Source organism: Cebus imitator, unplaced genomic scaffold, assembly GCF_001604975.1.
Source record: "Cebus imitator isolate Cc_AM_T3 unplaced genomic scaffold, Cebus_imitator-1.0 Scaffold43, whole genome shotgun sequence".
Lineage (NCBI taxonomy): Eukaryota > Metazoa > Chordata > Mammalia > Primates > Cebidae > Cebus > Cebus imitator.
In genome coordinates, this window is record NW_016107358.1 from 8,078,638 (window position 1) to 8,093,349 (window position 14,712).

At 42.7% G+C, this 14,712-nt stretch overlaps 1 protein-coding gene across 4 annotated transcripts in view; it reads right to left on the minus strand.

Annotated features, from left to right (window-relative positions):
* The window catches only part of RREB1 (ras responsive element binding protein 1), a 150,903-nt gene that overhangs the window by 107,624 nt on the left and 28,567 nt on the right, over positions 1 to 14,712 (minus strand). The window lies entirely within an intron of this gene.

Here is a 14,712-nt window from a genome sequence, read left to right on the forward strand (position 1 = left end):
ACAACCTGGTATGGTATTTGGACATCATCTGAATCTGTTAATGAATAACTTTTTTCTATAAATCCGAGCAAAATAAATAATATTTTAGTATATGTCTAACTATATCAAAAGGTTTATTCTAACACGTCATGTTAACTCATGAAGCAGCTGCACATCACTGAAGGGGAAGGGAAGTATGCAGAAATCAATTTTCCATCTAAAACTCCTGGGTGTAAATCATTCTAAGTATCTTTCAAACTTCCCTGTCTCCTTAAGCATAGCATGGTGAATCAGTGTATGATTAATTCAGCCTTTTGTGGGGGTGACTCAGGATCATCACAATGAACAACTTACACTAGGCCGCCTTTGGAAACTAATGGCATATCCTCCTCTACTTTACTTTTGCCACTATACCATGTGGCTCTGTTGGCCATGCTTTTTTCTCAATTGAAAATTTTACTGAAATAATTGTGGATACACAGGTAGTTGTAAGAGGTAACTCAGAGGACTCCTCTGTCCAGTCTGTGAAACTCCCCCAATAGGAACCCGCCATGCTCCATGCCATGTGAATTCTTGGCTCATCCCCTGGCATCTTTTCTGCTTGCTGTTTATGTGTCTCCTTCTGATGGTTTTTATTCACCCCCAACATTGGCCTCTGAAGTGTTGACTGGCAAATGTGAGAGACAAGGTGGTCGAGATCGTATCTACAGTAAGAATAAATAGTGCGAAAGTGCAGGCCTAAAGGATCAATAGGAATCAAAGTAGGAGTGTTAGTACCCAGACTTTCTAACACCTTTGTGGCTTCGAAAGCTTTATTTTATATACCTCTCCCCCGACCTACACCCTGCTGGCTCTTACTCACAAGCACATCCGTTGAATATTCTGGACCGAAGCATGCCAAATAAGTGACCTCTACATAAGCAACATATTACTTGAGTCAGCCAGCTAATCAATTGCCATATCCACAAAACGGTAATTGGCACTCCAACAGTGTCCAGTATCTTACTCTTAACACTATCTACCAAGCCATTAACAGCTTAGAATAAATACACATAGCTTAAAAAAAGAGTTAAGTGTTTTATTTTGTTTTCCTGAACTCACTGATGTTTTGAGGAAGTTTTAACTTACCAATTACCGGTACTATGGAACAATTCAATTACAAAAGATGAAGGAATGAAGTTATAAGAAAGATACCATGAAGAGCATTATAAATGTGCTTTACAGACTTCAAGTAAATAAGAAAACCGTCACTTTGTTCTACTGCATTAGGAACTTCTCAAACAAAGAAGCTTGATGGAGGCAGACAGAGAGGTGCTTATCAGCTTAGGACACGGGAAGGATGGTACAATTAACTGTCACACAGTCAGATATAATTCACTCTGATGAGGCCAACGAAAGAAAACAAGGCAAAGAAAGGGCCCATGTTGTCCCTTTACATAAGATCCAAATATCCCAGCACAGAAACCATCTTTTCCTCCAGGGTTATCTACACACGTGGCCTGAGAAGAAAGGCAGTAAACCTTTGGGGAGTGGGGGAGAAGGAAGGAAAAGAAAACAAGAGAAGGAAAAAGGAAGACCTCTTATCTGAACCACAAATGCCTCATGCTGCGCGCTCCAAGCTGAAATGCAGTATCGTAGGTATTCTAAGGGGGCAAAGAAAAAACAACTGCATTTCTTTCCTATTACTGACTGCTCTCTGCCTCACAGACCCAGCTCAGCCAAGTGGAAAACGGCTGCCTTGAATTCTGCAGAAGCTGCATGTCCTGCCCCAGCAGTCTGAAGGTGAAGCGTGGTAAAGAGAGGTGGACAGCTCAGGGAGGATCCAGAGAGGATACAGAAAAGCATGCCAGGTACCTTCTCCACTAGCCACCCACAGTCCATGTTATAGGCTAGATAGAGCTCACCCTCTCAAAGTTAGAAGGTGCTCCAAAAACAGCTGGAGACTGGAGACCATAAACTACAAAATGCCTGTTAAGATACTAAGAAAAACACAGTTTTATTCTAAAACAGATGCACACACAGAAGTGTTTCTTCTGCCATGACGATACAGTTCCTTAGCGTTCAGAGTGCCAGACAAACTAGAATCAGGAACATTCCAAACAGTGTGAAAATGGAAGGAAAAAGAGCTTTCTCTCCCTCCCCCACCTCCCCCCAAAAAAAGAAAGAAGAAAGCCACGACACACCAGAAATAGCCTATGTGAGTCTGTTTCTAAGAGCCAAAGGATGTGTGCACTACTAGTGGTTCCCTTGCAATGTGTGTTATAGTGAGCTCAAGCATGACTATATATGGTATGTTTACGGAGTGAATGAACACAAACACAAAGCAGAACTTATATCAGACCCAAACTGGCTTTTAAAGAGCATGGTTCCTCCACATTTATGGCCACAAGACATCCTATAAGTCAGAGCTAACTGCGGATGCTTCCAGCGGCAACATCTCCTGACTTACTGGCACTGGGTTTTAGTGACTCCACCTCACTGCCCTCCCCAGCTGTCTGCGTGTGCACACACTTCCTTCTCCGTCCCCACCTCACCTCCTCCCCTCCCATCTCCTGCTTTCCCCGCTCTCAGGCCATCTACCCCACAGTCCCACAGAGACATAAATGCACACTCAAGAATGCTGCTGCTGAATGGGGCCTATGTTACATGACAGAGGGCACGGCAAGCTGGCCATCGACTGCTCTAGAAACAGCTGGCAAGGCCGAGGCCCACAGCCACTGCCTGCTTCTCGCACAAGCTCCACAAAGTATTTTATTCACATCAATGTTCTGCCTAGAAGGAAAGCCAGACACTGAAAAGTGTGTGTGTGTGTGTGTGTGTGTGTGTGTGTGTGTCTGTTGGTGGGGGGAGTCTAGTCTGAAGATGTGTTAAAGTCCTGGGAAGGTTGCGGGGGGCACAGAGCAGAAACGAGAGGGACACAGAGAAGTAGGGTAGGGAGGCAGGGAAAGAGAAAAAGAGAAGGGGGGGGGCGGAGGCTTCATCACTGGCTTTAACAGTCTTGTCCAACCTGTTCTGCGGTATGTTCTGTTAACTCCTTTCTGGCAAATAGATGCAAACAGCAACCCCTTTCTTCCCTCTTTTCCCCACAGGCATATGGGCAGTTAAAGGCACAGAAAAGTTCCAAAGAAAAGACGGGCCCATTAACTGACTGAAATCAACCCATAATTTTGATCATCTAGAGTGAGACCTCTACTATCAGCTACTGGGGCTGACATTTCACTGGAAACAACCAACCCAGAGGGCCTCTCCATCTCCCAATTCTCCTCTTACCCTGCAAAATAAGTAAATCGAGATTAGGTACTCTAAAACAGATACATTGAGATTAGGCTGGGCTAGGCCCAATTTTCACGCACTTGAACAAAGCGCTAGGTAAAAAAGAAGCATCAAATTATTTTCTTCTTTCTTGGTTGATGTTAGGCATTTACAGGGTTAAGAAGGGCAGTCTGAAGACCAGAAATTTACCTGCTTAGCAACAGAAGCATCAGCTAAGCTGTACTGGTTGTTTTGATACAGAAAAGCAGTTTCTACCTGGTGAAAATTCCTGGTGATGTTTCAGTTGCCATTTTAAGCAACACACATATTAATCACAGGAAGAAGCCAGCAAGAAACTATGGGAAAAGGAGAAAAGTCCAGGGAGATTTTGCTCAGTTGAAAGGTGCAGACCAAAACCAACCACCAAAACATGGGACCACACGTGTAAACTTGCTGTGAAAATTAGAACAGATCAGAGCTGAGAAAGCTGCTCTTGGAAAGCACTAATACACAAGCTCATTTCTCCCTAACTTGTTTATGGCTGCTTAGTCTTCACATGGACCTTCAGGGTTCTTCAGGTAGTGGGAAGAGTGGGTGTCTTTTTTAATCATAAAAAGACAGACCTTCTCCTCTACACAAAGAGATGAAAAACAAAGCATGACTCTTACAAAAGATTACACTTTCCCCCTTAACTATTTGTATGTCGCAATTTTATAAAAAAAGCAAATGTAACCCAGGGCCTCCATAACCTCTCTGAAAGACAACAAATAAATATATCTACTTAGAAATTCAACTATAGAAAGCTGCTTCATTTTCAACAAGTGACTGTTTCACTTTTGGAAGCTCCAGGATACCAAGGCTCTTACAGTTGGTTGCTGTAGGATGTTTACTGCTGCCTTAACAGAAATTTATCTCTTTGGCAGAATCAAGGCCTACAAGCAGTTAGAACCAACAATTTGAAACAGTTGTTGAATATGTAAAACACAGCAGAAAAAGATTAAAATCTACTTTATTAAAATACAAACAAATAGAAATAACTTGTAAAAAGAAAAAAGGAATGTCAATGTATACAACCAGAGAACACAACACCTATATAATCACACAGTCAAAGAATATATATGTGAGAGAAACAAAACAGAAATGAAAATCCTAACATTAATGCTATCACCTTTGGATGAGACCCTGTTTCAAGAGCAGAAGAACGTGAAATTAGTTACTTATACTCTTCATTACCATGTTGTAAAGTCTGGTTTTGACAGCTTCCCTTAAATTCTTTTTTAAAGATTAAATTTTACATTATAATACAGTTGACAAAATTGTATATGTATGGTGTACAGGTGAGGTTTTGATATATGTATACATTGCGAAACGGTTAAATCAAGCTAACATATCTATCACCTCAAATACTTATTTTTTGTTATAAAAACATTTAAGATCTATCTTAAGTTCTAAACTAAAGACAATTATTTGTGCAGAAAGCTCAAAAAGAAACAATATAATGACTTAGGAAATAATAAAACTTTCTAACTTCAACCCAATTTAAAGGAAAATTTGGAAGTCACATGTTTGAGAATATAAAAAAAATGTGCAAAACTGAGCCACAAAAACAATCCCTCCCTTTAATAAAGTAAAACACTTGCACTTATTCAGGATCCCTAGACCAACAGTTTGAGTCATGTGTTACACACTTATTTCTGAAGCTTACATTTGAAAAAATATAAGCTGGGTCAAAGAAATTCTAGTGTGGACAAAATGGTGGTATTTAAAGCAAAAATTTGGCCTATGCAAAAAAAAAAAAAAAAAAGAAAAAGAAAAAAGAAAAAAAGGCTGCAGTGATGCACACTGGGCGCCGGCAGAGTGGGCTGCGGCGGCCAGTTGTATCTAACAGTTGTGCTCAAAACAACAAATGGTGCATTCATAAACTGCAAAAGCAGAGGCTGTTCAGAGGCTGTAAAGTCTGCATCCGAATGATGAGCGGCCGATTTAGCTGTTGTTCCACAGTAAGAGAGTGGGAAAAAAAAGGACTGAATTCAGTTAGAAGCACAGGCTGTCACTTCAGTTGTGGCAAAACGGTCTAGATAAAGAGGCCCTGAACACCATTTACTCTAACAGGAGCTGGGCCTAATGATAATTGAGTCAACACCTCTACATAAGATAATACTGCAAGAGCCAGTGTTGGGGGAAAGACCAACTAGAAACGAGAACATGCGCCTCCCCACACCCTTCTTGGTTTAAGAAAATATTCAGCACCACAAAACCCATAGTGTCAGACCAACAGAGGGAACAGCTATAGCCTGATTACCTGTGACCCTGCCTCTCCATGCCCTTAACAAAAGAAACATCTGGTACCAGCTACTCAGCATCCCTGAAAACTGTCAGAGCTCCAACTTCTTAAAAAATTAATGAGCCGCATTTACACCTGCCAGTGCTGAAGGCCTACCAGAGTTAGCACAGGAACCACAATGCCTCACTTAATAGAAAACACTCAGGTTTTCAACAAGCGAGCATCAGATGGGAGAATTTCCTTAGGTATCATTTCCTAACCCTTTTAGCTGTATTTCCCCCCAAAATCTCAGCGGCTCAAAAGTATTAATTTGTCTCAAGACAAGTTTCCTACACAAATGTAAAAGTGACCTGTTTCTAATGTACAGTTTTGAAAAGCTTTATTAGGGCTGTGCATTTGCATCGCCTGGGAAGCTTCCAACGGCCATGCCCCAGCCAATGGTTCATGCTCCACCAGAACCTCTTGAAGTGAGATCCCAGCATGTGCAGAAGGGAAGAGTTATCCCCCTACGAAGAATAAAGAATCACAGCTATGAGAAAAGCGACCACCAAAGGTGGTCCAGCAAAAGGGAGGGAAATCTCAGAGAAGAAAGGCCGTGCCATGTAAAGTCACTGAATTCCTTTAAGGGTCCTAGAGTGCCTAGCGCTGGGGTCCTCCCTGCCCAGCCTTGGGACAGAAGTCAGTGCCCTGGCTTGGTAAGCTGCCCCAGCTCATGGAGCGCGCCTGATGGGGGGTCAAGCCTGACCCCACGGACGGTCTCAGAGTAAGACAGGGCACACTCAGCAAAGCACCAGGCAGCAGGCAACCTTTAGCCACCAGGAACGGCCTGATGGTTCTCAAACAGCGACCTGCTGCCCTCAGTGGTGATGTACTTCCAGTACAGAACATCGAGCAACTGCGTCCTAGAGGGAGACCTGACAGAGGGCAGGCAGGAGAGGACAAGGGCATCAGCTTTGGGGTGGCTGGGAAGGGTATGGGAGCCGGCTCCCTGAGGAGGGTGTACAAGTGGAAGCCGCAGGAGCTGGCTGGGCTCTGTGTGGCCCTCCATCTCCATTCCCAGAAAATGTTTTGTTTTGTTTTGTTTTCTTGGAGATGAAGTTACACCCTTGTCGCCTTGGCTGAAGCGTGGAAGCCCCCAGGGTTCAAGCAATTCTGCTTCAATCTCCTCAGTAGCGCTGGGACTAAAGGTGCCCACCACGCCCGGCTAATTTTTGTATTAGTATTTTTAGTATAGACGGGGTTTCACCATGTTGCCCAGGCTGTTCTCAAACGCCTGACCTCAGACGATCCGTCAGCTCAGCCTCCCAAAGTGATGAGATTACAGGGGTGAGCCACCACGCCCGGCCCTGAGACAGACACTGTGCCCGGCCCAGAAAACGGCTCTTTTCAGAAAGGAGAAGGCAATTGCCCAGGCCTCTGCGGAAAGAGCCAGAGAGGCCCTGCCTCCCGGCCCGGCCACCCGTCTAACGGTTCTCCTGGGCTCTGTCCTGCACACACCCCACTCCTTCCAGGTCCACTGGCCGAAGGCAGTGTCTGCACCCCTCCTCCTCGTCAAAAAGGCTTTGGGGAGCATTTTCTAGATCCCTGGGTTTTTTTTTTTTGTTTTAAAAAAAATTTTTTGGAGCTACCCATCATGAAATACCCAGCTACATAGTTTTATTCCGAAATAGCCATCAGGGAAGTCCAATGTTTCAATGGAGACTTATTTGGGGAAAGAAATACAAAATGCAAGTGGTCATATTCATGGCTATGCAAATCTTGTGAAAATTTAAGTGGTCACAGGCTAAATGCTCTCTAATTGGCGAAGAAAGGCAGGAGGTGGGGCGGGGGGGGGTTGGGCACGGATTCACTCCGAGCACTCATCTTCTAATCTTTCCCTGAGAAGAACTTATTATTTTTATGGAGCTGAGTTGCTAAAGACATCTCTGAAAAGCTTTGGTTGTTCATTAGGTTGTGTCCCCAGCGACCGTGCCCTTCGCAGCTGAGGAAAGCGCGGCAAGGTCCGCTGGAAGATGCAGCGCTCTTCACAGGGGAACGCCAGCGCGAACGAACGCTTAGCCCCGCCCCTCCCAGCCCCCGCCCGCCCGCCAGCCAATCAGCACCCGCCGCCCTGACTGATGGCCTCGCTACCCGCTCACACGGCACCCACCCCAGGCGCCCTGGGGGCGGCCCCATGGGGCCCCCCACGGCAGTGGAGCCCTGACGCAAGACGACGCCGGCAGTCTACCTCCCGCTCCCTGCCTGCAGCACCCAGACAAGGAGAGCACCGACAGACCCTCGAGTCCCTAGGAGGGCTGCTGGGCACCTTCATCTGTGCCAACACAACTCTACTCAGACTGTGTTCCCAAGGCACAATGGCTGCCCGGCTCTGAGGGAAGGCACCCGCTGTCTTCCCCTCGCCCCGCCCAGAAACGGAACAGGGTGAAAAGACCATCTGAGGTGGGGCACGGGTCACCCACGCTGGCGCTCCAGGGCCAGCGCGCAAGAGCCACCACACGAAGCCTGACGCGTGCAAGCCCACCCGCAAGCAGGACCAAGTTCAATTTCAAGTTTAGGGACACCACCCTAAGGAACAACGCTTGTTCTGTGTTCGCAACTTCCCACTTCAGGGTCAGCTGCGTTAGTCATGGGGCAGATCCCGAACCAGCTGTCCAGCTAGGGAGTAAAAAAGCGAGGCCCAGCGGCTTCAATATTTACTGGACCGGAGGGGCAGCAGGAGAATAATTTTTGTCAGTAATTTCTTAAACGTTCATGTCCTTTTCTCTAAAACTAAGCACAAATCACACTCCTGTTTTCAAAAATGATAGGCAAAAGTTGGGGAACGTTACATGATCTCAAAACACATGCTTATTCTGTATCTGTGTTTCAGATTTCATCCTAGCACTTGGTTTATGAGTAACTGCGCTAACTCCAGAAACGAAATTGATTATCAGAAGGCAATCCTGAACAATCTTTGAGAAGGGGAAAAAAGGATCCCTATAAAATTCAAAGGGGTCTTCAAAATCACCATGATAAGTGTTGTGTTGTCTTTGATAGGGTCTTGAGAATCTTTCATCCTAGAAAGAAGCCCTGAATAATTTTTTATCAATTGAAAGAAAAAAACATGTTTTAAAGTCACTTGCCTTACCACTCACACCATGAACAAATGTTTTAGCTTCAGTACATAAAAAAGCTGGCAAAGAAGCCCTACGGCAGGCCCACATAAAGAGATTTAAAGTGTGAGGCCTGACGGTCTTTCCCCTAAATTCTCAATAATTAAAACAAATTCAACATCCATGTGACCTTGGACTCTCTCATTTTCATCTGTCTCTTGCAGTACACTCTCTTTGCTAAACCATTCAGCACACTGCAAGCCCTGATAAAAGTAGTTAATGTTTACTGAAACCTGCGCATGAACTGTACTAAACCTGATAGGAATGAAAAAGCCAAAGTTCGGTTAACAGCATCTATGTACAATAAAAAAGAGTGGGTGGGGGAATGGACCAACAAGGAATTTTTTTTCTAGTCTGAATCTAAAAGTTCTGACTGATAAAATATGAATTTCCAAAGTCAAATAAATTAAGTCAATATACATCCCCAATGAAAAGATTATTTTATCTTTTTCGAAAATTTTGGACACAAATATACCTGAATAATTTTACTGATTTTCTTTTTTTATGGAACTTGAATCTGTTTATATTTCATGTTGTCTCATACTTTTCTTTGAAGGCCCAACTACCTGATCAATAACCAAGTAAATTATATTGACAAGTATTTATTCATCTGAATAGCCACACATAGGTTATAGCAGAAGAAAACTATTTCATGCAAAAATAAACTTAATATTTCAACAGTCAGCATCTAAGACATTTTTCTCCCCTTAACTCCAAATGTAAACAATTAACTTCAGTCTAACCAGATCTTTAACATTTTGGACCATTACATTCTCCCAAAGTATACTGAGTTAAATATCAGAACCTACTAATATTTTTAGCTTACTGATACTGTCTTTTCCTCCCATTTCTACACTATTCCTTTCTTTCCAGTTACCTCAGTTAAAATAAAATTTCAACTTACACACATATACATACACACACTGTATTCAGGACAGGATGCTCTCAGGTGTTTAAAGCCAACTTTCTCTCTCCCCATCCCCCCCCACCTTGCTTAAAGGGCAGCAATAGAACCAGTCACCTTGGAAACAAACATCACCCAGTGTTTGCAGAACAAACAATGGTACCTTTTCAGCCAGTACCAGGCAGGCAGGGCAAGGGGCAGCCAAGCAATTCTGGGCCTTACAGGAGTGTTAACATATTGTAATCATTCAGTGCATGAAAAAGTAGTTCAGTACTAAAAGTGAAATGCTCTCAAACGTGTGAACCTTTGGCTAGAAACCATACACAAAGTGAGTAAGGTTTAAAATCAAATACAACTACCCACTAGTTAGAAAAAACATATTTTCATTGTTTTTGTAATTGTTTTACCTTACTCATGAAAAAGGTAAACTATACTTGTTATGGGGGATTACATTCTCCAGCAACTAGGAACAAGTTGCTTTAAAAAACAAAGTGTCATCTAATTGCTCCCATGAAACAATCATATTCGTGTCACTTTTGTCCCAATATGCTATCATATATTGATTTTTAAATGTGTATACTGCTGGGTGCTTTAACCCATTTGTGAATTTCTGGTATTAATAAAGAAATATAAGTATGAGCTAGAAAACTGTCAATGTTCAGAGCACTAATTTAAAACAAGGCCAAAGAGATACATAAATCTATAAGGGCCTTGGGTAACAACCACAACTTTGACCTTGGATAACAACAATTACTAAACTTTCATTTTCTGAAGACTTACAAAAGCTAATCATTTTGGGTAGCTCAAGTTTTAAGGGAGATTCTTTTGTTACTGTTTTAAAAAAGCTCAACTGGATAATTTAAAAAACATTCAAATGTCCTTCAGATCCTTCAGAATGAAACTTTAAAATGTTCAATGTAAGTAACAGTTTCCTCTATTCTGGGTGTGTGCCGAAGTTTTCCTTCCCACCAATTAAGAGAGAAGGCTGGGCCCAACTGAATTATTTGGACAGGAGTTTGATGTCAGTTAAATACCACAGTAACTGGCATTTTCTATCACCTCCAGACTAAAGGACAAATGCCTAATTAACATGGACCAACATGCAGCTTAAACTGGAAAAGTGCCTGTCCTTTTTCTTTCTTTTCTTTTTTTCTGAAAGATTTAGGTCTTTAACATCCTTGAGTTAAAGTGCACAAAGGGTGTCTAATGCCATCTGACTGAGGTGTAAAAGTCTAATTAACTAATGTTTTTTGCAGCGATAGTAAATCTGTTAACATTATTAATCTTCCTGACTGGGCGTATGTGAGTGAGGAGGGTTATTGAAAAGGAGCTAAACAGTTAGACTGGGTACCCTTGAAAAAGAAAAGAAACTCTGAAAGTGATGACTGATGATACTGAAAATAGCAGAAATACTTAAAATCCAACCGCTCACGGGGCCTAGCACCAGGCAAGAGACTCTGGAAAGCTGAGGCTGCCGCTCCAGGGCAGGGAGAGGAAGAGGAGGAGCCAAGCAGCGGTGAAATGACTCTCATCTCCCATCCTTCCCTCCCAGCATCACCAAGAGAGGCACGACTCTCACGTGCTGGAGGCTTCCCTGCCTTAAATTAATGCTGTACCTTTCCAACTAATGTTTTTAGTAAACCAAACAAAAGTTTGGAGCAGTTTGGGCAAATCACTCCAATAGAGCAGCCAGTAAGGCTGGTTTCAATTCATCAATGACTATCTTAGCATTTGGCTTCTTAGTTTTACCTGCCTGTATGTTTGGCATCCAAATGTGCACATGCACAGCATACTCAGGTTAGTAAACCATACTTTATTAAAGGCACTTCCTGCATGCGAACATCTGAAGAGAAAAGGCCAACAGCCAATTTCTGCACCAGGGCTTGGTCTGTCCTCAGACAATGGCAGTAACTGCAGTCGAGCCCTCCACCCTCTTTTCTGGATTCCAACCCTCTATTCTCTGCCTTCCTGTACCCCAGTCCACAAGGTAGCTCCTTCCCAGATGGCCTCGGGGGGGGCAGGCGGCATTAGGTCTAGCAGGTACTCTCATGGTCCCCTCCCTGCTCCTGCCTCCTCACTCGGGCCTTCCCCAGAAAGCCAAGGGACAGGACTGCCCAACTCTTGACAGCAGCTGGACGTGATGAATTAGCTCTGGGCTTTGGGGAGGGAACTCCCAGTGCTGAGCCACTCCCGTCGCCAGATCCAGGGTGATGACCCTATGCATAGCAAGCTTCCTCCATCTTCTCAAAGAACATCTCAAAGGGGCAGAATTGGGAAGGGAAGTGAAAGAAGGAGGCCAGGTGCCACGGTGGCTTTATCTTTTTCCCTCCTCAATATTTCTATCAAGTTTCTGTTTCAGTGCCCCTTCATGTAAGGGGGATGTGAACCTATGCATACCTTTTTAATGAAATTCTGAGGGAAACACAACACAGGTTTAGTTAATGACAGGCTTTCACAAGCCACCTGATAAAAAACCCTTGAAAACATCAAGCTTCAGAGCTCAGCTCGTTCTGAATAAAGATATTTATACTTTATTGTTTTAAATGTCTTTAGAGACTGTTATTCATTACTTTGCACATTATGATACCTAAAAAATCACCTCTTCCCCTGACCAAAAATGTAGGTTCAAGAGAAGACTTTACATATGTACTCCTGAATTCCTTATATATTCATGATCTCCTACTGAAATAATGTCTCAGGCTGAGGGTAGTGGTTCATGCCTGTAATCCCAACACTTTGGGAAGCTGAGGCTAGAGGATTGCTGGAACCTAGGAGTTCGAGACCAGCCCGGGCAACATAGCAATATCCCATCTCTACTTAAAAATAAATAACATCTCTTACGAAAAGCTTAGTTTTTTACTATTATCTTCATTTTGCCTACCTATTGGGATCTGAAGCTACTGAAAGGGGAAGAAATCCTAGACAATTAAACAATTCTTCAAAACAAAATCCTTAAGATATAATTTATAATTCATTTCTACTTTTTAAAATACTGGCATTACTGACATCTATAAAACAAAGGCAAGAGAGAAGGTGCAGATGGAGTCCCTTTTCAAATCAAACCTCCACTAAAATCAGAATTGTGAAATTGTTTTGGAATTCTTAAAGTTTGGTGGGTTTTTCCCCCTGGAGGAAACCTGTGTGAGGTCAGTTCCATCAAAAGTCTTCATCACCCCAATCACCCCCTCAGACATGAGAAGCTCACTCAACTGAGAGCAACAGTTGGACGAGGTACTGGTTCCATTGTATGGATGGTCACAGCCCTTTAACTGAGGTCAGCTGACTTACTTAGTCATATGCCACCTCTCCCACCTGGTCCACCACATGACAGTAATTCTCCCTGCCTGTGTTGTAAAAATCCAGTTTTAATATTAGCAGAAAATCCAAACAATATGGTCTTCCCAAACCCCATTCTTTCCTGGACTCAGTTGATTCACACTTACTGTCTACCTGTTTCGCTAAGAAACTGCTTAAGGTTCCCTAGAGCAACTTGAAAGGGCTATAAAATCTTGAAATAAAGATCATATTAAATGTTTTTTTTTTTGTTTTGTTTTTGTTTTTTTTTTTTTTTGAGACGGAGTTTTGCTCTTGTTACCTCGGCTGGAGTGCAATGGTGCAATCTCGGCTCCGCAACCTCCGCCTCCTGGGTTCAGGCAATTCTCCTGCCTCAGCCTCCTGAGTAGCTGGGATTACAAGCATGCGCCACCAGGCCCAGCTGATTTTTTGTATTTTTAGTAGAGACGGGGTTTCACCATGTTGACCAGGATGGTCTCGATCTCTTGACTTCGTGATCCACCCGCCTCGGCCTCCCAAAGTGCTAGGATTACAGGCGTGAGCCACCGCGCCCGGCCAAGATCATATTAAATGTTTTTGAAAACATACAGATGGCACATAAAACTTAAACTGAATACCTGCTCCCAGCCCCAACTCCTAGACAAAGGTAGAACACTGGGATGTTTTTGCTGCAGGTAATACAGGCACATCAGAAATAAGGCAGCTGCCTCCCCTGCCTGCATCTTGGAGAGTTAAGTGGTGCAAGAATGCTGTTGTTGTCAGAACTGTAAGAATAGCAATAAAAGAGGCATCACTGTGGAATAACCACAACTAAGCCACTAGACCCCATTTGAAAAGAGGAAAATGGAACCACAAGAGAACAAAGTCAGGTTTTTGAGGAAGGTCTCAATCTACCAGCTGGTCTTTTGGCTGTTGCCCTGCCTAAAAGCAGCTTTCAGAATGCTTAGAATTTCCCTAGATTTATGGTCCTATTCCTTTATATGGTACTTTCTAACAGCTTCTACCCTCACAAAGATTTTTGTTTACTTTTGCTGATTAAAAAGAAAGAAACTGCTGCCTATGGGTATCATTGTGTCACATCCTAAGAAGATACAAGGCTACCCGTTTTAGAGATGGAAAAACCAAGGTGTGAAGCTTATCTTTTTCCTTCATCACAATCAAGGTTGGGCTTACAGCCAAGACCTTATGTTTGTGAGTCTCCTAGCTGACAAACACAGTCCTCTCTCTAATAGATCACAGTATATTAATTAAAAGGGCAAGGGAGCATCATTAGGTATGTCTAAATGTTTCTGACAATCTGGCTGATTGTGTTCTCTTCCCCAGTTGAATTCTTTGAAATGAGGAAAATGAGGTGATATCAAGGGCTGCTCTGGAAACCATTCAGTGTATGAACAGGTGGAAGAAAACATATCTTCCTAACTTGTCATACAGTGGCTTTTAGCTCTGGAGTTACAGAACTCCACTTGCAGTTCAGAACCAGTCTAATCATTCTTTTCCTGACATTAGGACTTTAGAACTACATATGCAGGATATGTCTTCCTCTAGAGCAGAGGCCCGCCAGGGAGCCATTTCAAGGGATCCACTTAATTCATTTGCTCATTGAGCATCTAGAAATCAAGTAAATTTACACATATAAGTACTATTATTTTGCAAGGGTATGAAGAAGCTGCTACATTTAATAAAGATAAGCTGCACTAAAATGTTAATAGAGTTTTTCTGTCATTAGAGCTTCTCAACAGAATCTAAAAAAATAATTAAAATCATACTTGGGTCTGGAAATTTTTTTTTTTTTTTTTTTTTTTTTTTTTTTTTTTTTTTTTTTTTTTTTTTTTTTTTTTTTTTTTTTT